Source organism: Corvus moneduloides, chromosome 3 (assembly GCF_009650955.1).
Source record: "Corvus moneduloides isolate bCorMon1 chromosome 3, bCorMon1.pri, whole genome shotgun sequence".
Classification (NCBI taxonomy): Eukaryota; Metazoa; Chordata; class Aves; order Passeriformes; family Corvidae; genus Corvus; species Corvus moneduloides.
The window spans coordinates 78,514,468-78,541,169 of record NC_045478.1 but is presented as its reverse complement, the minus strand read 5'-3'; the positions used below and the strand labels follow the sequence as shown (position 1 = coordinate 78,541,169).

The following is a 26,702-nucleotide window of genomic DNA, read 5'->3' as shown; positions in this document are numbered from 1 at the left end:
CCTCATCTGTAAAGATGAAACACATTTTTAAGTTCTTTAGGGTCTGAAGTCAGAAAGAGTCCTATGTGTGTTTTCTCCAGGGGAAACCTGGCCCTGGAGAAAGCTACTGTGGTTGAGGGTTGATGCACAGGGCTTATGCTGTGACACTGTAACCCGCAGAAAACTGCTTATGTTCTCCAAAATGCATTTATAAATACTTTGCATGGCATGTGTCTAAAAATATGGGTGAAATTTTGCCTTTCGCCCTCCAAAAATAAAGTGCAAGGGTCATTCATGGGTGGGACTGGATTTTGATAGCCGCCTGCAGCCAGGATTTGGGTTTACTGCAGTAGAAGTGCGGAAGAAGAGGAGCTTGAAGCACAAAGGGACAAGGAATGGACAACTATGAATCTGAAGGCAGGTAACACACTAACATCATAACATGATGATGTTAACAAAGCCCTGAAACCCAGTCTCACCTGGTAACTGGGGCCAGATGCCTAGGACAGGCCGATCCTCCTGGCCATGCTGTGGAGTTGATGGAGCACTTGCTGCAGGATTCAGCACAGAGGCGTGGGCCCAAGGGAGAATGCCAGCACCATGGGAGCCAGGGATGCTGGAGCACTGCTGGTGTGAGCACACAGTGGCACCCGAGTCAAGGCTTTCTCATTATAGGAAAGGATCTCTCCTGCAACAATGCGTCTGTGGATCCTCAGTGGAAATTTTGTGTCCAGCACTGGCAAGACAAAATACCACAAATGGATTAAGTGGTCAGGCTGCTCATTTATTTTCATACACACAATGGCTGTCTTGAACAAACCCCATCCTGTTTAAGCTCAGGGGCTGTGCTGCTCATTCTCTGCATTAAAACTAGATAAACTGAGGAAGTGTCTAGCCTTCCATTTAGCTAAGAGTGAGCTTCTGGACAATGCATCAGGTGCTAGCACATTCCCAGCTGCACTAGTGGATTTGTCAAAGCGTATATTCTGCAAAGGGTTCAAGAGTTTGCATCAGGGATAGGTGACTTCCAGGAGGCTGTGCAAAGAGTTTGGGGTTGAAACCTCTCTGTACTCCAAGGCTGAGGTAGGGGGGCCAAGGCATTGTCTTTGGTCTTTATTCAAAGCTGTTCAAAACTCTTGGTCAAGAAATCATAGAATCATAGAATGGTTTGGTTTGGTTTGGTTTGGTTTGGAAAGGACCTCACAGATCATCTACAACCAACCCTTGCTCCCATGGCCAGGGACACCTCCCACTAGACCAGGTTGCTCAGGGCCCCATCCAAACTTGAACACTTCCAGGGGTGGGTCATGTGTCACTTCTCCAGGCAACCTGTTCCAGTACCTCACCATCCTCTGAATTAAGAATTTCTTCCTACTATCTAATCTAAATCTTTCCTCTTTTAGCTTAAAACCATTTCCACTTGTTCTATCCCCACCTGCCCTTATAAAAAATTCCTCTCCAGGTTTCTTGTAGGCTCTTCATCACATGACAGGGCTTTCTGCTTGGCTGTCCAGTGTTTACAACTTCCAAGAGTCTGGATATTCTGCAAATCAAGTTTCTGGATGAGAAAGGCACCTTTTGGCTCACAGCTGTGGCGGTACTCAAGCGCTACAATGATGGGTGTGGGGAAAGAGTTGAGTGATGAGCAACCAAAGTAAAGTTGGCAACTCACCTGAGTTTAGGTGAGTTAATGCACTATTAACGCACTGTCAGGCCCAGAAATATTATTATTGAGGTTCCTTGAAATATCTTATATGCTTGGCTCTCTCCCCAGCCAGTGGTGTGAATGCCAACCACTAGGGTCAGAGTTATGGACTGATTTTGTCACCCCTGACCTTTTGTTTCCTAAACAACTGCCTGGTCTCCAGGCATTGGCCTCCAGGATTTGCTAGAGAAGGGAGCAGAAAAGAGCATCTAAATCGTACCCCAGCCTTGCTACTCAGCCGTGCTAACTCAGATCTTTTTGTTAATTGGCACTGTGCACAATCAATACCTTTGTTTAGTAAAAGGCAGGGAAGGAAAAAATGGTAAAAGTCCCTGTTTAACAAAGAGCACAGATGGACCAGCTAAGCATCCTTCGATTAAAAGCTAGCCATGAAATGAACAAACAAGGAGAGAACAATCTTATTCTCATGCAAATTTTTGCCCTGAGAGATGAGTCCATGAGCACAAAACCTGATTATTGGCTAATGGTCATTTGCATACCCTAGACTATCTCAAAGCACCTCTGAAACATTAGTGCAAACATTTTGCTAATCAGGACTGGTCCCTTCCACCCTTTCCCGTGCAGGTAAGTGATATTTGCCCGCAGAAAGGGAAACTGCAGATTGCAACCTCTATCGAATGAAGAATCACAGCTTCCAGAGGGGAGCACCAAGTGCTCTCACAGCCACAGAGTGCTTGAGAGGAACGAGGAGAGTAGCAAATGACTTGCTAGAGATCATACAGGGAAACAGCAGAAAGGTTTGAAAGAGTTAACCAATGTTCTGTCACCCTCTCAAATGTCTCTCAAAGCTGGTCTAAGGGCATCTCCTTAAGAATTCACTGGGATTATTTCCTTAGTCTGAGATGTCAGGGTGGTACAGCTTCATGGCTCCAGAGATTCAGCATTTGGAAGCCAGGTTTGGTATCTGAGTTGTGCCAAATCTACCCATTTTTCCTGTGTCTGACTCCAGGCGTGCCTTAACTCCCTCTCCTCCACAGCCTGCAGAGTCTTGGCTTCCCCCTAGAAGCAGCCAAGTCCGGGTGCAATCCTTGCTAACTCGGTGAAAATTTGTAACAAACTCCTGCTTTAGTTGCTTGAGGAATAGGTTGCTTTCCAGGACTCTCAAGCTGGTTTCTGCACACCTCACAGGAAATGTGAAGGGTGATGCAGACAGCAAAAATCTGAATGAAATTGCTGGTCTTTACCAAAGATGTTAAATGATAATAAGCAGAAAGCCACTCCAAAGAGGTGTTCCCAAGGATCTAGTTCACTTGCTTGATTCCAAATATGTATTTTCCCACTGGTAGAGTTTTTACGATGTGCATAACAGAGATGTAATTTAAGAGTCACAGGAACACTAGTGATGATGAATGATGCCAGCCCCGGATTTAACAGCCCCTCCACACCTTGTGCCAGCAGAGTGGTAAGGAACAAACTGCTCCCCAGAATGGCTCATCACACTGTGGGCTCACTGGGCAGTGTGGGGACAGCATGAAGACGTTGTTCATGGGGTACCGTGATGGCTTTTCTCCTGAGGATCAGTGTTTGGGCTGTGGCATGGGAAATTGTGGCAGTGGCATTGATCCATTCATCCTGGGTTTCAACTCATGCAACCAGGGATCAGGAATACCCCATTACATTGCAATATGCAAGCAGAAGCAAGGCCACTTAGCAGAAGGGGCCTTTGTTTTTGGCCTTTGCTTGTTCTGCTCTCAAGGACCTCCCCCTGAAAAGTGTGGGCAGCAATTCCTCCCCTTCTCTTCATGCCTGTCTGCAGCTCAAGGATGGAAAGAGGTGGGGGTGGCATGCTAAAATCCCAGACTTTGCTTTGGGCAGGTTTTTTATTTGGTCTGTTGCTGCTGTAGAGCCCTGTGCTTGAATGTTCCCTTCTTCTCCCAGAGATGACATCCTCTGGTGTCATGAAGGGGCTTTTCTGTCTTCGTGGTGGCAGTGACGGGTGCTGGCTGGATCTGACCCCGAGGGAAACAGGTGCTGGCTCAGAGCTGCCCATCTCCAAGCCAGGGTGCCCTTGGCCAGCATCACCCTGCTGCACTTCCCTCTGCATCTCAATGAGCACCTTGGGATGTCAGGGGCAGATGGGATACACTGATTACTTGGATCCTTCCTATTTTGGGACATGACAAGCAGTTCATTTCCCCCTTTCCTTTCATGTTTGCACAATGCTTTACACTGATCTCCCCTGCACACATTTATCTGCCAGGCAGGGTAATAGAGCAGCACCCAGGGAGTCTCCAAGGCTTTTGTAGGGGTTTGATATTGCTGAGCTGTGAATGCAGCAGGAGGCAGCATGTGTAGCTAATCCTGTGATACAATAACCAGTCCTTCGTGGTGGATGTGAAATTTACTAAATGCATGTTTGTTTATTGTTTGCCTGTGTAATGATGTGCGTGGGACTTGGGCTGATTTGAAAATATTAATAAACATGACAGCATTTCAGTAATGCACCAGACAGAATCCTCCCATTGCTCCCAGGAACACTAACACGGTATGTTCATAGATGGAATGAAAGGGAGTTTTCTTCTGAAATTAAAAAAAGGGCTTTCTATTATCTAAGCTAAGTAGCAAAAGAGTTCACTAGGTTATTTGCACTGGCACACTCCAACTGCAGGTGGGTTCATAAGCTTCTCTCTGATGTAGCAAAATTAGATCAGTGTAAGGGACAAGGAAGCTGACATTAGCCTGTGCTGTCACTGAAAGGACTGCTTGTCTATGAAGAGGAACGCACTGGTGATTTACAGGGCACTCAGCTCAGGCAAAACTGAGCAGTCAGTTTTATCTCAGCCTTTTCTCGTTCATGGACCAGGAGCCTTTTGCTGTGGCACTTTGATTCCTCTAGGCCCTCTGTGTGGTGGTATGTCTGTGTTGCCAGCACTGCAGAGGGGGATATTCAAAAGTAACCACGCGGGAATGTTTATTTCCCAAAATCAGTCTATTTGACCTGCACCAGGCAAGCTCCCTCCTGCCCTTCCAGCTTGAGTCTGTGACATCACAACTTTTTGGTAATGGCCTATTAATCACCTACTGCCTGATGCTGTGAATTCTGTCTGGTTTCCACCAGGATACTTCATCATCTGCAAGCAGGACTTGGACCAGGCAGGGATGCCCCCATCCGAGCTCCTCCAGATGCTGGTGCTCCGAGCTTTGCCAGAACTGCACGATTTCTGTGCGTGCCATTAGACTGGGATGATGAACAGCTTGGCTGTGAGCACGTGCAGTGCAAACCCTGGTGAAAATCTGGCTTGGGGCCCTGGAGAGCAAGCATCCTCACTGCCATGCAGAGCTGCCATCTGGCAGGTTAGACCTGGTGTCCTCACCACTCCAGCTTCCCAAGCCAGTGGCTTTTTGTTTCCTTTTAAATGAAAACAAATATTAACCTCAGCCCATGGATGACGCAGCCCATGGCTACCAGCAACATCTCTTTGTGCTGGGGTTGATGGGATGAAGGAGCTTAACTGCACACCACACAGTACCCAGAAATAGCCCCAGTGGGTCAGCAATGTGGTCTTTGTGAGGGAATGCAAGTAAGAAAGTGATCCTACCTCAGGGAGCAGCAAGGCAACCAGGCTGCAGTTTGTGGTGCAAAGCATGCTACAAAGTGCTCCTTGTCAGTGGGTGCAAGGTGAGGCACAGTCTGTGTTTCCCTATGGCACTGCCTGCTGCATCCCAGGAGCTGTGTGGGATCCCACTGCTGCATTTTGCAGGAAAGGGGCTGCTGTGCTCTCTGCTTCCCCACCCGTGAGACTTGCACTGTGAGGGCCTTTGTGTGGTATTAATGTGATGCACCTATTTCTTGTTTCAGCTGGCTTCATGGGGAAAAAAGTACAAGGAGAATCCAGCTGGGTACAACTGGAAAAAATTTGGATGAGGTTTGTTTAACTGTAGTGACAAAGTTTTCCATTGCCACATGGTGTGGCCTCATATGTTCCTTCTCCATCCCTTCCTTACAAGTTGGTCAAAACTTGGAAAGAAAGTATGTGCCCAGGAGCAGCCTCCAGCTGTTCCATAGGATGGTTACAGCAGAAAATCAGAATGTTTGAGCCTGAAACCAAGTTTTTGGTAAGAAGAGCAACTGCCCCTTCTGGCTCGCCTTGTTCATTTCACTTCAAGACACAAGCACAGTCCTGGATGGTAGGAATGAAGACAGACCACAGCAGCTACTTTTGCAGCTGAGGGTAGAGAATCCAGACAAAACTCACACATGGGTTTTTGGAGGGATCATGTCAAAGGGAGGCAGTGCCAGGGGCTGTGGCTCTGGTACACACCTTGCAGGCTGCAGTGGCATTGAGTGACTTTACCATTGCAACTCCACCTTGAGAAATGCTGCCAGAAGGAGAAAGGCTCCTTCCTTTTCACCTCAGCACTGATGAAGCTTTCAGGGAAGCACTTTCCAGCATGGAGAGTGCCATCTTCCTCCAGCAGTTTCCTGCAGGGGTTTATTAGTTTTTGGTTGTCCTGACACAACCACATCTGCCCCTTCATCACTCTCACCAAGGGCCCACTAGCCCTTTTCTGGTATCATCATCTCACAGGTTCAAGCTGTTCTGCTTTTCCATGAGGAGGCCAAAATTCAGGCTATAGGAATTCAGGCTACAGGTCCATACACAGTAGGTACAGCTGTCTTCCTTGCTTCTTCCACAACATGCTTCTTTAATTTTACTGAAGAGAATTTTGTCTGAATGACTTTAGCTTCCTAATTGTCTTCATTGTCTGGGATCATCAACCCCCCCTCAGCTTCCTGCCTGTCCCACCTGCTAATTCTATCAGTAGCAATAGTTGCTCCTTCCAGATCACTGGAGGAAGATGCTGCTAAGTGTCAAGTCTAGAAAAGGTCACCAGGGAGCACCACCAGAAGTGCTCCCATGTGTGCCACCTCCATTTGTGCCTGTCAGCCATGCAGCCCCTCAACTCTTTTATACACTGTCTGGAACTGTTGCAATATTGTCATTCTCCCCCGAAAGTGCTGTGTGTGGCCTAGTGGTGCCTCACCCAGGGTTTGCCTCCAGGCAGCTACATGTATCAATCACTTTTTATAAAATCAACAGAAAATTCAATGAGATCTGTTTTCCATGAAACAGTGTTAGCTGGCACTGATGCTCTCTCTCTTTTATTTTTGTTGTACTTGAATCCCGTGTCATATTCTCTGTTGTTTGGTCTGGGGTTCATGTCAGATATTTCCACCTTGTCTTTTTCCAAACATTAGCATACACTTAGACCTTTTCCAGTCCACTGGAAATTTTCTGGGACCCCTGGGGTTATTAAAAATGAATGCCTACAAGCTAAACATCTCCCAGACAGTCCTTTAAGGACTTCAGGGTATAAGATATCCTCATTTTGCAATTTAAAATTGTTTATCCCTAACAGCTGTTGCCTGTCATTCTTCTCAGTGATGCACTGGAGAGCACTTTATCATGCTTATGTCATCTCAACATGTCATCTATTTCTTTTCAAGTACAGAACAAAAATATTAATCAAACTATTCTGCATTATCATTAGCTGTTTCACCAGCTCCATCTAGAAATGAGCTAATATTGTTGTAATGACTCATTTTTCATTTCTTAATGGATATCTTTATGGGAATTGTTGAATTTATTTATCTACATGACAATTGTCTGAATGTTTCATGACTTTTGAGTATGTATAATCAACACTGTCTTTTAGATACATCATTCAGATATATAATTTGCAAAACATAAATAATTCAGGATGTTGCTCAGCCACACAAATGAAAGCGTTTTCTTGTCTGGGTCATTAATCTCACCTAGATGAGGTCTAAGGCACAAAAGATGCTGCTCTTTTCACTTTTACTAAGTCCAAGTTAATTGAAATATAAAATAGCTATGCCCACACAGCAATGCTGCCTACAGAAAGGCGATGCAGCCTGATTGGAGAGATAATCCTCAGTTTCAGGAGACATAGATTTTGTTGCTGCCTCTGTTACTAAGTTTCCTCATGCAAATCACTCACCAGTCCATCCCAGTAACTGGGACTCAGTGCTATTTCATCTCCTCTGGGAAGTGCTCGGAGTCCATGGAGGAGCAGATCTTCTCTGAGAGAAGCCTTCTGACTTTGGGGAGCTTTAGAAAGGTATTGAATGGACAGGATTAGTGCTTGTTTTGTTCTCCTTGGTTGCCATTCACCTGGCCATTCACATTTGGAGCATTGCATTTCATTGTGATTTACTTTTGGCTTGAAATTTCTGGAAAAGCTGTTCAATGCAAAGCTAGGACTTCAGGGCAAGAAAACAGAATCTATACTTGTTGATCTTTTAATAAACTCTGTCCCCAGAGAGTGGGGTTTAGACCTTCACAATTTCCAGTCTCTTCTCCTGGCAAGTGAGAAGAGTAGGTGGAGAGGAAAGCCGAAACGAGGAGGGATCTGTATCCAATATGTGATTTGTTCTTTGTGGAGAGACCAGCTTTGGTTCGGACTGCTCCAGCTGGTAAAACTTTCACTCTGTAAATTCAGTATGAAACCAAATGTGTTTCTTGAAACAGATCCTTGGAGGACTTTCAAAGACACCGGTAGGTCAGATGTATCCAATTAGTAAGGGCCTGTGACAGCAGGCGAGAGCCCTGAGGGGCAGGGTGGGGAATCTTCCCAGAACATCTTGCCTGCACCGGGCTGAACTTCACTGAGGTCACCCCGTGGGTTAGAGCACAGCGAGTTCATGGTGGGGTTTTGGTGGCAGAGCCTTCTTTGAGCAGGGCTCATACAGGCAGTCATGTCACAGGCTGTCAGCTCCACTATGCATCTACCTGCACACCTTCACGTGTAGTTAGGAAATGGGAATCGAGGGACACTTCTATTCCTAGCTTTTTAATGTTTCTGTCTTTGCTGGCTGCTGTTTTGTAAACGTCCCCTCACAAGATTTTTAAGCTTGGCTTCTCTTTAGCCATGCTCTCTATCACCTGGGAAGGTTTTACCCCTTGTAGTGTATCTCACCTTTTTCAAAAAGTCTCAAAAACAAGTTTAGAGTCCCTGCAGGCTATGAGTTCAGGACCCTGTCTTGGACTCCAGTGCTATTGGGGGAATAGCCCTGATACTTGACTCTAAGTACAATTTTTCTCTAAATCTTGGATCTTTGGATCAGCTGTCATTACAATGCAAAGAACAGTCCAAACTTTCTCTGAGTGTTGCTCATATGGAAGGCTTGAGACGTGACTTCTATTCATTACTTACAGCCTCCATGCTGGATTACTCACTGGGTAAACTAACCAGGGGGAAGTTTCCCACAGAGATAGCACCCAGGGCCTTTCCCCTGAGAGGGTCCTGGGGCATTTCACAACTCACACGTGTACACTGCTGCTGTAGAGAGGCAAAGAGTGGCCCAGGGCACTGCTCAGGAGAAGGGTGTGCGGTTGCAGTGGGCAGCTGGGCACAACTCCTCCTGCTGTTACAGAGCTCGGCAGCCGCTACACAGAAGCAGAGATAGGCTTAGTTTGTAAAGCCCCAAATGAGAACTAATGAGAGGGAAGGTGACCTTGGTTTAGGGGGTGAGACAGAGCTGTCAAGCAGCGCTGCTTTCCAAAATTACTATGTGAAATCCCCAGTCATTTTCCAAGCTGAAAAGGGGAAAAAGAACACATCCCTACTGGCTTCTGAAGGATGCTGGGGTGCTAGGTGTAGTATGAAAAGACCTAACCCTCTAAAGTGGGGATCAGGTTGAAAACTACATCAGAAACAAAATTATCCACAGTTACTATCTATGCTTAATTATCTGAACCTCATCTTTACCAAGTGCCAAATGTTCAATTATAAAAAAGCACTGGGCAATTCCTCAGTCCTGTTCATAAGCAGCACTCAGGTGCTGAGGAACAGGGGTGTACCTGAGCTGCTGGTAGGACTACTTTAGCAGTATTAATTTTGCAACAGCTGCCAGTGACGCAGGAACTGCTCCAGATGTGGGGTGTTTATGAGCTGACTTATGAACAGGAGTAGGATCACAGTGGCTATCTATGCTATGTGTAAGCATACAGAGGATGACGGCTGCCTCCAGCTTCTGTCCCTGAAGATGCACCTCACTTCATAGCTTTCTGTCAGCAGAGGACAGGAGGAGGAATCAAAGTGCAGGAGCCCTTGAGGAAAGGATGAACAAGGCTTTGCATTTTAGATGGGCTTTAGGTTAGAAAAATAATAAAACCTGAGCATTTTAATAGAAAGATCAGCTCTAATGTTGGTAATCTAGACAGACAGCAGTGGGATGAGGAGAGACAAAGGGAATGTTTGATGTAAAATCAAGGTCGTGCCCTGAAAATCAGACACAGACGTGGAGAGAGGTATGTGAACCATTAAAATGAAAGGAAACCTGAGATAGTTGCTCTACCAGCTGCCAAAGACACCACGCTCTGTTTGTGCATGCTGGAGCCTTCTCTCCTCCACATTTGGCAACGTGGCAGATGCCGCATTGTGGTACCATCAGAGGAGAGGAAACCTAGAGGATAAACCAGAAGTGACCTAGGAACATGCTTTAAAAATTCCTTTCTACTCATTAATCTGATGCGGGAGAGGGGATTCAAAGCTCTCTGTGGAAGGGAAAGTCCTGGCCCAGGAGCTAGGGGGCTGAAGACCTCTGCTCGCTTGCTGAGCTGACACAGGGAGCTCCTCTCCTGCTCAGAGGCACCAGTGAGCAAGGAGCTGCTCTGTCCTTACATGTGACTGGGCAGCAGTGTCTCTGCAGATGCCGCAGAAGTCTTCAGTGGTTCTTCTTGGGAGTGCCTAGGCGCTGCAGCGAGACCAGCAGATTCTTTACATGCAAGTTGGTACGTTTCTGGAGGAGCATGAAAGTAGTGCTCCTTCTCAGTTTTTTACACCCAGGCTGAATCTGACAAGACTCTGAAGCTGATAGCATTTTTACTGCTGGTTTTACCAGGCGCTGTGACGTTCATTATCCTTGAAACATCTGTTTTTGCAGCACCAGCCTTCACTAAGCTTTCTGCTCTCAGCTCTCAACATGGGAGACTGGCTCCTCCAGCTCAGCACCACAGTGCAGCCTCCCCACCACACCCTGGCCAGCACCTGCCTTTGCTCCTGTGGGTGAGGCTGACAGGCTCCTGACAAAGACAAAGCAGACACTCAGGACCAGCACCCACCAGGCACTTGCAACTGCATCTGGCCTGGACCTCCCACTGTAAGGACAGCGTTAGATGCTCTGGGAGAGAGGCACAGGCTACCCACTAAGAGAAATGCAGACCTGTTTGTGTTTACATTACTGCAGGGATCACCTGGTGCTGCTTCTAGATTCAAAGCTGTGCAATCAGTGGCAGAGTGGCTGAGCCGGAGTGCAGCTGGGGCTGTGGCCTTGTGCCACTGCCTCCTGCAGCTCTGCACTGCCTGACAGGACTGTCACCACATCCTAACAGCACAACACTCAATCCTAAGCAGCTGGAGTGGAACAAGGTTTCCGTGCCCAACTTCCAGATCAGAAAATCCAAATCCATGTGCAAAAGGACAGAGCAGGGGAGTGACAGCATTCAGTCACTACAGTGCCATCAGACACATATCAGGTACTCCTGAGACACTGAGCAAGTTGCAGAGCATCATGAGGGCTGGAGAACCACTCCATGTCAGCTAGGACCATGCAGACACAGTCTTCGGCATGTCTTGGCTGGAACAGATCCTTTGATACCCAGGCTGGGAGGCAGGAAGGTGGCAGGTGGGGAAGGTACCGAATTGCCTTTATACTTTCCTAAGTTCCTCATCTGTCACTGTGTGTCCCCATGTGCCACCAAGGGTTGCCTAAAGCCTGAGGAAGTCTCCTCCATGGGAAGGCAGCCAGCAGCACTGCCTGCAGCGGAAGGACAGATTTTTCCAAGGAGCACCAGTATGAGGTTTCTTCCTCTTTGTACTTGGTCATCTAAACAATGGCTCTGATTAAAACCAGGAGCTGTTGTACACTCAGCCGCGTGTGGACATCAGCCCAGCTATTTGGTCAACAAAATAAAAATTAAGATACTTAATTCTGAGCATCTGTTTTCTTGCTTTGTTCTTTTTTTAAATTTTGGCTGAGTCCCTGTGAGATTGGACTGTTTTCCTGATGGGTCAGCACAACTAGATGCCTTAAAGCTTTCTAAAGACTGGTTCTTTTACTTGATGATGGCCCAGAAAGCCACTGGGGATGTACAGTCAGCATCCACCCTTTTTGGGAAAAGGAGAGGGTGGAAGGGGAGAGGCCACAGTTCTGATTTGCTTGGCTTGGCGCTCAGGCTTGCCGAGCTGTGCCTTATGCCGCAGCCACGTGATTCGTGTAGCTGTGACACAAAATCATAAATCAATCCAGTTGGGCTAGAAAAGTTCATGAACCCTTACTGAACTTTTGGACGAACATGGGTCGAGTTTCAGGCTTGTAAGGAAATCCAAAACCAGGCAGGCTTCAGAAGGATTTGCGTTTCATCACAACCCTTTTGTAGAGCTTCACTAGAAAGGTGGTGGTCAGGAAAATGCTGGGTTTGGTCAAGAAAAAAAGGTGTTGACATGAGAGCCTTTAAGTAGAGCAAGGCTGGCTTTATGAAATAGTCCTACTAACAGTAAGTGAAAAATAATTATTTTTGAAAACTGCCTCTTGTACAGCCAGGAGTTATCTTTATTTCACAGAATTGTCCAGCATGGCTAAAACACCTGCCAGGATGATCCATTCCAGCATATTTTGCAGATTTTCAGAGAGGTTTCAAATCTCTTACTCTTAAACCTATTAAATTGTGGTGATCTGTTTGAAAACTCCTGCTTTTTTTTTTTTTTTAAATCCACCTCATTTTATAGGCATGGAAGTTTCTCAAAAACACCTTAACGCAATACTAGCAAAAGATTTCAAAGAGCATCTTCATTTTCAGATGGTTCAAAAAACATCTGTATTCCTCCCTTAAATCTGAATGCAGAAATGAAGCCAGAAAGGGCTTCCTTGTCAGGTTCATTATTGCTTTTCTGGCTGAGGGGGGTCTGGCTCTCCTGCTGCATCTCCTAAGAGAGCAAATATCTTCAATGGATTAGTCTGAGTTCAGATTTTAAATCAGCCTTTGCAGTGTTGCTTATTGCAAGTGGGTCAGGGCTGATAATCAGGAGATTTTAAGATAACAAGATTTCAGGTCCAGTTTATATGACCTCTTCTATTTGAACCTTCAGGTTCCATATTTACAACCTTTCCCTTCCCAATGCACAGGAGTGAGAAAGCTGAGATCCTCAAGCCCTCATGGAGCTGTACAGCCAATTTCCCAGGAGAACAGTAGAAACACCACAGCTCTTTCAGAAAACAACTCAAGAATTGGCATCTGTGCCTCCAGATGACCAAATGAGCTTCTGACTCCACTGAGCTTTGTTTTGCACCCATTCACAGTACAAATTAGTAGAAGCCTTGTTATACTTTACAGTTTGTATTTCAAATAAACATATTGCCTACTAAGAAACTGCTACGGCTATTCGGTCCAATGTTTTCACTGTGTTTAGGAAGACTCTTGCTTTTGGATTAAATTGACCCTGGAGCAGATCCCAAATTAGCAAAAACAAAATAAAAGCATGGAATTTCTGTCAGTTTAAACACCAGAGATACACAATAAATACTGAAGCTTAACCAGCACTTTGTGACGTCTGCGTCTCTCATAAAGCAAATTGTGCTTGCGCAAACAACTGACCTGTGTGAAAAAGGACCAAAAGGGTCCAGTGTTCTCCTTATTGCCAACTTCTTGTGATGATTCAGAGGAAAGGGCTAAAAAAAGGGAGGACAGTGAAGTGCCTTTCTCAGGAAAGAATACTTTGACTGCCAGATTCTGAGCAGTGATTTTTATTTGGCCTGGGCAAAATTCAATTTGGAAGTTAAGGGGAATAATGAGCTGAAAATCTCTGAGCTATGTACAGCTGTCCCAGAAAAACCAATGCTCTGGGCTAACTTCTGCTTCCACGGAGATGGATGGACCTTGTGTAGGCTGCTGGGAGACTGGACACTCAGCATCAAGAGCAGCACCTTGGGATGCTCTGGACCTTGCTGGACCATATCTGCATTCTTGAAAATCTTCCTTTCCACGAGAGAGTCCTATGGGCTCCCTCTCTGACCTCTGCCTAGTGCATGTAAGTCCTGAGGGTCTAAGGGAAATCACACTGGGCTTATAGACTTACAGCTGAGTTTGGAAACTGATTTGTGGCTTTAAAATATGAGGTCTCAAATATGAGAACTATTTTACTCTGTTTGTCAGAGCAGTGGATTCAAGTCCTTCCATGCCAGAGGGACCACAGGAGTAAGAACGGGAGAGAAGTCAGAGAAGGCAGAAAACCAGGACTGGGCTTGTTAGATAATATATGGCAGAAAGACAGTGTTGTTCCTCAAAGAGGACAGGGAACGTGAATTCTTAATGTTCTACAACAGGTTGCCCAGGACCATGTCTAAAATGCTTTTGAATATTTCCAAGTATGGAGACTTTGCTATCTCCCTGGGCAACCTGTACATCAGTGATACAAAATAGGCTTCCTGCCTTTCATGCACCCTGTACACACCTTATCCTTGGACAAGTTTTGCAAGTAAGAGATCACCATGTACTTCAAGCAAGGCCAAAGCAGATGACTCACTGGAGGCAGCTTTCATCCCAAAGCATCCATGTTTCAGCACAGCAGCATGGCTAGAAGCTGCTACCCTAATTCACCATTTTCCAGACTTGAAGTTTTCCAGATGGAGGCAATTATTTAATTTCCTTCTACGCATGAAGGAGCCAGAGCTGTGTCTTTGACATTCAGGTGAGCTCCACTTCATCAGAAGGACAGGGAGCACCATTTCAAACATGCTTCCACTGGGAAGAACTTAATATGGAGAAACTTGCTCCCAAGGAGCTGTAAGAGTGAGAACTGTGACATGAGAAGCTGTAAGAGTTATTCTTTTGCTTGGGTCAAATCTTGGTGGAGAGTAAACACCATTTGCAGTATAACTGATAGCAGCAGGAACAGGAACAAGATGAAGGTAAATACTGCATTTCGTAATGGAAGACTTTCTGCTCTTCAAAATTCAGAGTCCTGTGTGCATGGGACTTTCTGAATGTGTGCATGTGTGGTCCACAGCTCTTTGTTATATGCTGTGATTTTCCCCGCTCCTCTACAGAGATAAGTAGGTAGGAGGCAGCTGTTTGTATAAGTCAGCAGCAGGCGATAAGATTATAACAAAGCCATTGAACAGCAGTGGAAACTTTCTGTGCCACACGCAGGGTTTTTATCAGGGGTCTACAAATTGTCTTTGTTTCATTTTAAGGGCTTAACTTAAAGCTCATCCTCAAAGCAAAATGGCCTCATCCTTCCTGTCATCTTCCAAGATAGAGGAAGTGGTGAGATGTGTGTGTGTGTTCCCTGTCACTTGATATCACCTTACAGCAGAGCCTGGAAACAGGCTTTTTAATCAGCGTTTTGGGTTTCCTTTCCTTGTTTCCCTCTGTCTTTGGTTACTTTGGCAAAAAGAGCCTCCACTTCCTCCTTTGCTCTGCTTAAACAAACTGGAGGATTCAGAGATGGTGTGAAATGAGCCAACCCTGATGGGACCTAGGCACAGCCCTTCCCGTCCCTGTAAAACCCCAGTGCAGGCAGTGTTCACGTCCCCTGCCTTGGTGCCAGGGAAATTGCACATGTATATTCCATGTGTAACCTAAAAAGCCTGAAGGTCACTGGGCAGCTACCAAGGTGATACCTCAGCCAAGGCTTGTGGACTGGCTTGCAACTACTTAGCTCTCAGCCACTGCAAAAGTGAAGAGACTTTGAGCACAGCTGTGTCGTCTCATCAGAGAAGGCGATTCAAGAGAACCAGTGTCGGAAAACTGATTGGTGGAAGAAATCTTTTAGCTGGGCCTTTCAGATGCTGGAGATGAGCATGAAGGGATTGGCTTGATAAAATCAGGGAGTGACCCACACTGGAGTTGGGTACAGGCTGGTCTGGAAGTCCCATGCACTGCTGTATATGTGATGAGCACTTCTGCCCTGTCACTGAGGGGACCACAGAGCGGCTAGCAGTACATAACATAGCATTTCCTTAAAAAAGTTAAAGTGTCAAACCAAAATTAAAACAGTATCAAACAAAGAAGTAGCTTGAAGGTGAGCACTGTGCCTCTGGCCCTAGGGACCAACATGTCTCTGGAGTTCAAAGCTTCCTTGCAAGGCCAGTCACTGCCCCAGAAGAATTTGCAGAGTATATTGACAAGACACACAATGAATGGGAGAAAAAGGGCTAAGGGCTCCTTATTATTGTATTTATTGGCCAAGAGGACTGAAGAAGCAGAGGAACTTAGATGTGTTCCTGATTTACTTCGTGTGTGTCTTTGTTTTTCAGCAACCATAGGTCTTCCAGCCAGCTCCTTAGCTTGTGCCAGACACAGGCTCTTCCTCTGCCACCAGGACAGTCACTATGAGGTTCTTCAGGAATGCTACTGCATGTCAAATCCTCATCCTCTCTCAGTGAACAAGCATTGCAAGCACAGACAGGCTGTCTCAACCTGATTTAACCAGGTCAAAGAGGAAATGCATAGCAGAACAACCTTACTCCCTGCCCACTGATAGCCCAGTGTTTGACCTCAGGTTGCAGTTCACTGAAAACCATGAGTAAGAAGACCTATGCCAAACGAAACCTACCCAACACTAAATGCAAATTTTGTAAGCAAGAAGTAAATTAACCAATTAAAAAAAATGGAGAAATGTCTAGACCACTTAGATGGGTTTATGCATTTAAGAAAGAGTTGGCTTATGCTAGCAACTCACCAACCTCAGAAGAAAATACTTTAAATCTTCTGATATGACTTTTTTCTGGGAATGAAGAGATGAAACAAAGAGTGCATCTCACTGAAAACCCCAATCCCAAGCCCTGAATAACCCATTAATAGTCTACAGACCGCTTTAAAGTTCTAAGAACTTTTCTGCCTGACATTTGTTCATGCTTATTAGACATGTGATGAAAAAGATGATTTATAACACAATCCTTATATATATAACCTTTCTTCCAGAAAACAATCATTGTTTGTGCAGTGCTGGTAGAAGCATCTGAGTTGTGAAGTGGTTTTGGCTGCAGGGAAGTGAGAGGTTGACTCAGTTAAAAACCTTTCAACATCTTTATTTTAGTTCCCTAGTGAAAGGTCACTAAAGGCACGCTGAACAAAGGCAGGAGAAGACACTCTTTTTCCTGCTGTTGATGGCCCTCAAGCTGCCAGTGGAGAGGAAAGATGCTCTGACTTGCTCAGGTGGAGGAAGGTGCCCTCACCAATGCCAGGGTGAGTGGCCTGCAGCCCCATGGAAGCTCTGCACCTCATTCACTGACACGGAAGACTTTGTCCTTACATTTTGGTGGAGAAAGTGGTTATAATTCATCCTCACAAGCCAGAAGGAGATTCTTTCTATGAAAGACGACCCTCAGGGATTACTGAAAAGATCTGGGAGTTCCAACAGGGTGTGGTGTTAGGAAAATGGGCAATGAGGGAGTGTCAGGACACCAGTGATCCTTGTGGTCTTCCTGCTCCCTGAAACGGCAATTCCAGGCCAGCCTGGGGCATCCCTGGACATACTTGCAGAGTCCAGATGACTCATTTTAACCAGGAAAATTGCACTTCCCAAATCTGCTTAGAGAAAGGAGTACTGAAGAGGACAGATTTCTCACAGCTATAAAAATGACCCTACATGGAAACTTCTGTGGAGTATGCATACATGTACACAACTACATGTATATAAACTAAAATGATCTAAAACTGCTTACAGATCAGTCTAAGTGCCAAGAAGTGATTTCTGATTTCAAAAGCAATGTACTGAGAGGATGGGAAGAGGTCAGGCTAGTTTTAGAAAGAAGGAAGCTCCCGTCTTGCTTTTTAGCTCGATTTTTTTTTTCATTTATGACTATCAGCTGGTAGTTTCATACTTCTGAATGAGCTTTGGCCAAGGAATTCTATGCATAGAAATCAGTATTTTTAGTTATGAAGCAGAGACATCGTGGTATTCACATTCTTTGGATCTCCTCTCCTGAGGTATAACCATTGAATCTCTATTAATTGCAGTTGAAACAAGCACAGTACTGCCATTACTTTCAGTAAGGTCAAGGCTGGGTCCATTGCAGACAGAGATCCATTAAGCCCTTTATGTGCTGGCCAGGCCTTACAAAATTGGCCTGGCATTCTTGTTGTTCATTCCTCCTGGCTGCTGTTAATCAATTAATATGTGAAATTGCAGAGTCAAATGGAGACAGGATATTAATATAGAGTGTGCACTGTTTCCCTGCAGGAATCCACGTAAAAGCTGTCATTAACATCATGCATATACATGAGTCCAACAGAAAGCTATTAACTTATGTATTCGTCCAAGCAGGCTCAGTAAGTGCTTTACCATCAACAGTCTTGCTGCACTTGAAATTAAATATGCGTGTCAAGGTTAGCACTTCCTGGGCTGAGAAACTGAACCAGAAGAATATTAACAGATGTTAGCAATATGTGTGTGTGGGAGGAGAAGATCACACCTGAACCTAGTCAGTACTGAACAGTATTTGGAGCCTGGAGCTAATAATCTAGAAAAAACCCACTTTTAAGGAGCACAGACAGAGTTAGTGCTCTCTGCTGATGCCTTTCTCCCCTCAGTATGCCCAAATGGACTTTCTGACATGGTACTTAAACACTGTGACTGTGTTAAAGCCTGACCTTGGGCACCCAGGAACCTGCATGGTCTTTTGCAGCAAGACAATCCAGCTAAAGAAATGTCTCTGGCTGATGCAGAATTACCTATTGTCTCCACCTCCCTGCTGCAGCCTGTTACCTGGGGATGGGACAACAATTCCTGCTCCCTGTCCCTGAGACAATCCTCTGGTTCCAAGTAGAAGTATTGAAACTCTGTTCAAGGCAGCTGGTTTAAGTTGGCTTTGGTTTCCTAAGACATATTCTCTTTTTAAAAAACAAACTGTTTTTTAGCTGTTGCACAAAATTATTAACAGAATAGGTAACGGATGTCAGGAAAATGCAAACTTTAAACTCTGTTGGAGAAAAGAGCCTGCTCAGGTCTGAGATCAGATTTCCAGCTGTAAAAGAGAAAGCTCTGTCTAGAAGTGCACCCAGGACTTATCAAGTGGCAGAAATCCACTATGATCCCACACTGCAGACCCTATGGTGTCTGAGGGAGTATGCACAGGAATCGGGGAAAGAAGCAGTCATATTTGTAAAAGGTCCAAGGAGGGAAAATGCTATGTGAGAACTGGGAATTGGCAAAGACAACTTTTGTTTAAGAAAATAAAATAAAATAGACTAAGGACAATCTGGGAAGCAATATGGCCAGTGAGTTGGACATTTGTTCTGGGGAAAATGCTTGGGAGCCATTTCAAGGGATATAGTGAGAGAAGGGTGACCAAACCCCCCTAGATTAGAGGAAGCCAGCATAGACTGAGGCACAGGAGGATCGTGTCATGCTTAACTACTCTCCAGGAACCCTTTGAAGATACCACTGCCATGACAGATAAGGGTAATTTAGTGGGTAGCAGAATATTTTGATTTTCCAGAAGCATTTGACTGTTTTGCATGCAGTAGATTAATGGCTTTTGTACAAAGACATTAAAGGGAAGATAAAACAGTGACTGGAATGGAAAAAGAGCTTAAAAATAGGAGACAAAGGTTGGCAGAGGATGGAAGGAAGCATTTCTGACTGTTTCTAAAATTGACATAATTTCTATTTATAGTGGACCTAAAGATATTTATGTTGAAGCCAGTGGAAGTGTGCCACTGAGATCAGATTTGCAGGGAGACAATGAGAATGGGCGGTGTCCTGCTTTGATCTATGTACCTCTTCAGAACAGCCTAAAAATCACCTTACTGTATGAGCTGCAGGCAGACAACCTCTGGAAGTGCTGCTGACTTCACTTGAAGGGTCTGGCACAGGGGTGAGTTTGCCCATCGAACCTGTGTAGAGGGTCTGAGCAAGCAGCACCTCCTGCAGCCAGGCAGTAAGAACATTCCCATCCAAATCACTGCCTTAATCATTGGGCCAAAAGTATTTCCCTGAAAAGTGCTATGGGAAGACCTGGAAGCAGGGCTGAAGCATCCTGTTTGAGGACACAAAGGGGCTTTTCCTAATCACAGAATCACAGAATAGAATCACAGGACAAGCTGAATTGGAAAGGACCCTCGAGGAACATTGAGTCCAGCTCTGGGCCCTACACAGGACAGTTCCCAATAACCACTCCATGTACCTGAGAGCACTGTCCAAACCCTTCTTGAACTCTGTCAGGCTGGTGCTGTGACCACTTCCCTGGGGAGCCTGTTCCAGTGCCCAACCACCCTCTGGGTGAAGAACCTTTTCCTAATATCCAGCCTAAACCTCCCCTGACACAGCTTCAGGCCATTCCCTCGGGTCCTGTCCTTGGTCACCCCAGAGAAGAGATCAGTGCCTGCCCCTCCTCTTCCCCTCACGAGGAAGCTGTAACTGCGATGAGGCCGCCCCTCAGTCACCTCCAGGCTGAACAGACCAAGTGACCTCAGCTGCTCCTCACAGAGCTTCCCATCTATCCTTGATGCTGCAGGCTTGCACAGCATCATCCTTAGTGTGTACCTGCAGCAAGACTAGGCCTCTTCCCCGTTGGGAACATTGAGTCCTACCAGTGGGCAAAGTGTCAATGCTGGCCCCATGGGCCAAGTGCCAGTGGGATCTGCTCAAGCTCCAACAGGTCAGAAGAAGTTTAGGAGACAGCCCATGAGCAGCAGATCCCCAAGAGCCCGGCACATATTGTTCAGCAACAGTAATTGAATTTGCTGAACAATTGAACGGTAACATCTCAAGTAATTTCAGTCCTAAACTTAGAAGGATAGGACAGCCTCCAGCCACCTCTTGTTAAACCGTAGCCTGCTCATTGCAGGCAGAGCAGTGAGTAGCCCTCAGTGAAATCCTTTGGTAGCCAGTGCACTGTAATGCCTAGAGGTGATGAAGGGTGAAGGGCAGAGGAAAGCTGAGGTCCTGGCTCCATCAGCTCCAAAACTCAGGGTTATCTCAAAGGAAACTGGATTTGAAGTGTCTAAACTCTTCCCTAGGCACTGCAGACAACTCTTTGTATGTATCACTGTCCCTGTGTCAGGCTCCAGGAATTGCCCCTGTTGATGTGCACTGGCAGTGGGAGTTAAAAGAGGCTTCATGAACAAGCATCTGATGGCACAGAAAGCCACAGCCAGAGGAAACTTGTGCCCAAATTACCACCTCATGGAGGTATTCTGCTAGCCCTGCTCTCCCTAAAACTAGGGTGGGTCAGGCTTGATGCCTCTGAAGTTGTTGAATGGGTCAATAAAGTGAAATCCTATGAATTCAAAATTGGTGCTTGTCTTCAAGGTCAGTAGACTCATGTTGTTTGTTCAGCAGAAGGACAGAGATTTTCCCATTTTTCCAGTTAGATAGGTACTCTGGAGTAGTGTGCTACCTCCCTCTTAGCTGGAAGTGTCTTTCATGTAATCTGATTTTCTTCTTCTTCAAGGATATTTTCTTGGTCAGACCCGTAGATCCAGGCCTATGTAAGAGATCTTAAAGGTATTCAACTAATTTCCACTGAGTATCTCTAAATTTGCATTTGCACTCAAGTTATGTTAATTTTTGGACACGGGGCACATCAGACAGTATATCACTAAACAATTTTTTTCCCACAAGCCTTCATTATCTCTCAGTCCTAAAAGCAGCAGTCTGCAAAATAAAAAAGCTTTTAGATAACTTTTCCTGAATACTCTTTCTATTCCTTTTCAGTTTTGCTTGTAGCACTTTGTCCTGGCTTTCAGAGTGGGGATAAAAATACAGGAAAAAATATATCATGTTTGAATGCCTGTGGGGAAAACAAACAGCATTTGAAACATGTTGTTCTAAAATATAACTTCCTACCTGTAGTCTTTGTTTTTTCTGGAAGTTTCCAGAATCCTTGATAGCATTTGAGTTCTTAAAAACTCTTAAAAAACTTACTCAATGAGCATAAATCAAGATAAGGAATACATATGGTAACAATACTGTCTCCTGCTTGGTTTCAATTTGTTCCAGCTGTTTGCATGATGGTGAATTGCAGGGCCAGGAACACTGTGTTCAAGACCATGTTACTGGAAGTGGCTGACAGACCACTTGGGCAGATCACTACCTCCGTGCAAGCAGGTGAGGTAACAGAGAAGTCAGCATTCACCTTGCGGCAATCAAAAGAGTTACTTCGGTATAATGGAGGAAAATCCAGCCCCTCCAGCTCTTTGAGGCCGCCATAGGAAAAGGTCATGCTCAGCAAACAAAAAAGAAAATAATATCTGGGTGTTCAAAGTCTGCCTGAAGTTTGATTTCTCTGCCAGAAAACCCAACACTAAAGTTTAAGATAACATTTAGAGCGAAACAGATGTGCTTGGGTTGTTTATTTGAAATAACTCCTCATACCTCATAGCCCAGCTTTGTAAAATCTTTCTCTAACTTGAACATTTAACGAGGCCACTTCTTACAGCAGTAATCATTAGTGATGCACAGACAACCATCCCAAGGGAGATGTACTTTACACTCCTGCTTGTAACTGACAGAAAAAAGAGCTGTATAAGCGTATGAGCTTAAATACGCTACGTTAAATTCCTTATTAAATAATGGTATTGAATCCTTACACAGTGCTTTCTTTCTCTTGTGCTGGAGCTCTACAAAATATTCTATCCCTTCCCTCAGTGATACATGCTATCCAAAACAGAAACATCACCTGCTGTGTAATGCGCAGAAATACAAGGTCACTATAGTCAATAACCACAGCTTAAATAAATGGCTGAGGATATGACTGTGCTCATTCTTTCCCTTCTTTCTCTGTAGATCAGTTGTCGGGGAGGAGAGGAGTGTGTGTGGCAGCCAGATGTACTGGGGCTTTCATCAGTGGAGCAGAATGTTTGGCACCCAAGGTTATCACCTGCTGTATGTCTTTCTGGGATTGCCCAGGTATGAAAAATTGTATTTAACATGCCTTTAAACAGCCCCACCCACTGCCCTGTGTTTCCTATCTCAGAAGTCTTTCAGGCTGCAATAAAGTTAAAACCAGGGTTAACTCTGCTGAAATTAATTGTGAGGTTAGCAGAAGCAAGGCTTAAAGTAGAGCAGTTTTTGTGTTACAAAACCAGGAGTCAGCAAACAACTAACATCACAGCCTGGGGAGAATGGCAGCACAGGCCAGGGTTCAATGGAATCCGCTCCAGAACAGCCAACGGGTTGTATACTGGCACCTGAACTTCACACTGTCTCCCTTGCTCCTGCAAAGTGAGGACATCTGGTTCCCAAAGCTCCTCTACCCAATACCCCCATATTGCTGCGGCACCCATCTGGGGAAGGGGTGCAGCTGCTGCTACTGAATCCCCCTTTGAGCAGGGCAAGGGAGCTCTCTAACTGCAACTTTTTTCCCCAGGAAGCCTGGGCAGAACAGTGGGGAGCTTTGATGGGGAAGCAGATATCATGACAAATCTGAGGTCCTGAGTTCTCCTGGGCAGTGATACTACAAGGACAGCAGGACATGTAGGTCCATCTCTGGTGTTGCCAGTGACCACATGAAAACTGTGTTACTTTCCCTCCTTGCTGCCCTTTTCTACCTGCTGTACTGTAGCTACCCAAAACATAAACCATATGATCATCCAGGCTGACGTTGTCCTTCCCAAGGTCTTTGCATTGTACACACAACAAGAGGCATCTTTGCAATCTGGCACTGCTGTGGTACGGATGCTCCATTGGATCCTCAGATTTTCAGTCCCTCTCTGGGCCTAAGTGCTGCACTCACACTTGTAAAATAAATTTGGAAAAAGTGTTGCAAAAGCTTAAGGCTGGCCTTGTAAACTTCCTGCAAATTTGTCATGGTAGAACAAATAAATGATATAAATATTAGAATATGATCAAAGTGTAGAAAGGTTCTGATTTGTTATCTGCCTCTGGGCATTAGGGACTGCAGAATCTCGTGGCTGAGGACTGGGATGCAAGAGTGGGTCTGCAGTGTTGATGGCACCAGAGGAATCCTTACACAAGCTTCAGATGGAAAAACCTGAGATCAGGTATATTGTGCAGGGAGATCTGTGCTCCCTGCATGTTTTTAGGTTTTTTGAACAAAAATTTAGGATAATGAAAGAAGGTTTTAGGGGGGCTATTACCGTGAGTCCCATCCCTCGTCTGCTGTTCCGCGTATGTAGCACACAGTGGGTAATGGCCTAAACAGACCTGGTCAATCTTCTAAGTTAATCTCCAGTTCCAGGTAAAAATAACATTTGTCAGGTCCAAGTACCAGAAGAATTTATAGAGACTGGAAATAATGCTTCTTATTCTTGCTTTGTGAGGGAGACTTAATGGGTGAATAGAAGAGACAGGGCACCCTGCATCCAGCTGGGCTTCCCCCCCCACAGTGTGAACGCTCTCTAGCACAGTCTCAGGGCTCACCAAGACAGTTTTAGTTCTTACTAACAGGGTCTCAGAGCTCACTGAGAGTCTCTGAGAGAAGCTGTGATGGCATCCTCGGAGCAGCTCAACTAGAGGCATCACCAAACAGAAGCCTGCATAAACTCTGCTGAAGCTGCAGGACAAGCCCCGTCTCCTCATGCCCTCTGTGCTCAAGCCACACAGCAGTGCAAATCAAGACAATCCTCAGCCAGGGAAGCATGCATCTCCCAAACAAACACTTGTCCTTTTATTTCTTCATGTGACCATATTTGTTGGATCTTTTCCTTACCAACTGCTGTCTGAATTTCAAGAGACACTGTATCTTTGTTTTTCTCTGCAGCTGTGAACTATGATAAACATGATGAAGTGATGACCTAACATCTAGGGCTAGTTCTTATGGAAAACCAGCATTTTTCCTCATTGCTGTATGAGACAGCAAAAGTGCATGGTCCTTCTTGGTATGAGCTACCGCAGCTTGAGAGAATCATCTCGAGCAGTCTCTGTCCTCACTGGGCAGTTGCCTTTCCTGGGATGCTGCTGCTTACATCCCACAGCACCAGCACAAACATGCTCTAAATGAGGAATAAAAATACTTAGAAAGCAGGCCATGGGAGATGGCCAAGAGCTGTGAGGAAGAGAAAGCTTTGAACAGTGCTGTAACTGAAGTGAGGTCTCCACCTTCTAAGAGGAAGGGGGTCTTGGAGCTGCCTGATGAAGGGGACAGGCACTCAGTGGTGCACAGCAGCACTCAGCAAGCAGCCCTGCCCTGTTGCTCACACCCAGTGGTTTCCAGAGATGCCTCATTATCTCATTTCAGGAGTGAAATCTGATTAGATTTAAAAAACAATCAGTAAAATTGAAAACATTCAGGTTTTCCATGTGCGGGTGAGCAAACCCTTGGGTTTGAGTGTTACCGTATGGAGAATACAACTGCAGCTGGCCGGGTTTTCCCCTCCCACCAGGACAGGAGCAGGCTGTGGACCTTCCCTGGAGCTTGCCTGGTTGACTGCAGCAGGAAGCCTGCATTTATGGACACATTTTGTCCACAGTGACCATGAGGTTGTCAGTGACGCATTACAACTCCTCAACTGAAGTCTTTTGGCCAAACTCTTGTGTTACTGAAGTCAGCAAGAACAATGCAACCGATTCAAGCAGGAACAGAATTTGGCGTGACAGAAGCAAACAGAAAGGCTGGGACAATGAACCCTCTCAATTGCTCAGAAATAATCTTCCAGCTGATGGACATAAAACAGTATTTACAGAAAAGGCCAAGCTAATTTTCCATAACTCTCCTGTGAGGCAACCCTTTTTCCGCTGCTCATCTTATAAAAGCAGAGAAGCCAGCATTCACAGCACTGCTAATATAAAATAAATCAACAGATTGGAGGCATCTTTCCAAAGAGACAACTGTGTTTATTAGTACAAGATACTAGTAAAAGCACTTTGTAATGACGATTTCCTCATTTCTTTGTTTTATGTTTATTATAGCCACTCCTCTGTTGCAACAAATAAAACTGACGTGAGGATTATTAGAGTCAAAGGCAGACTCCGATTTTTTTCTTAATGTGCTTGGGGTAACTCACACAACAGACAGCAATGTAGCAGGAAATGCAAAGGAAGTAGTTGTTTCATGTTACAAGGCTGACCAACACAAATTTATGTGGGTAGTTTCCTGGGAACTGATCCAAAAAGAACCTTAGATGTCACCATCCCCAGCTTTACAATGCTGAAGTTTCAATGTCTATTCCCAGGGCATAATCTCCAGCCTCAAATTAGGTTCTTAGCATGGACAGAAACAGGATGCAAAGTGGGATGCCACAACTCAATACTGAGCACTGCAAATGATCAGCCTCAATGGAAATGAGTCCCCAAAAGTCTCTATTTAGGCACTGAAAATAGAAAACACAGATTAGCAAACACTTTAAATATGTATGAATAAATGTTTATAAATTGTTTCCTTATCAAGAGATGCTGATCAACCTTGTACTTCTGGAAAAGTGATCGGGGGAATATGAGAAATATATTCTGTAGGACTTTCTGACATCAATAAAGGGCTAAAGTATATAAGCCTTTTCCAGGGTTTTAGTAATCAGCTCGGGTTAACAGCTTGAAGCAAAATAACCCATCTGGTTGTTATTCTATGGTAAATACCCTGGGGCAGCATGTGTTGGTTTGTTAGAAAGCAGTGGAAGTGCAGAATCAGAAGGCTGATTTTAAAAATTCCCCTTTCTGATTAATTGGAGCATTTTGTTAATTACATGCTACACGAAAAGATGAGCTTGAATATAGGCAAAATAAAGACCCCCCACAACATGCATTTATCCTCTGCAAGAAATAAAGTGTGAAGAACTGCCAATACTGAATCTCAGCCGTGTTTGCATACTGCAGTGCTGCCAAGGGCAACAGTGTGAAAATCTGCAAGACCTACATTCGTCCCTAGTGTTATTCAGCTCTTTCTGGTGCAGATACAGCTGGGATAAGTTTGTCTCAATAGGGGTAGACAGAGGTGCCCGTCAAGAGCAAAGATCAGTGTACTGCTCCTGGGAGAAGAGCAGATACCAGCCTGCAGCACAGGAGTTCGTAATGCTCTGTTTCTTCCATGTGAAAGTGCAAACCATTCCCAACAACTGGCTGACCCACA

General features: G+C 45.2%; 1 long non-coding RNA gene across 1 annotated transcript in view; it reads left to right on the top strand.

The window, feature by feature from the left end:
* Positions 1-23,470, top strand: part of LOC116441998 — a 37,664-nt gene extending 14,194 nt beyond the window's left edge. The window contains exons 2-3 of the long non-coding RNA XR_004239332.1: positions 21,680-21,787; positions 22,466-23,470. This is a non-coding gene — a long non-coding RNA (uncharacterized LOC116441998). The remainder of the gene's footprint in view (positions 1-21,679; positions 21,788-22,465) is intronic.
* Positions 23,471-26,702: the final 3,232 nt, after the last annotated feature.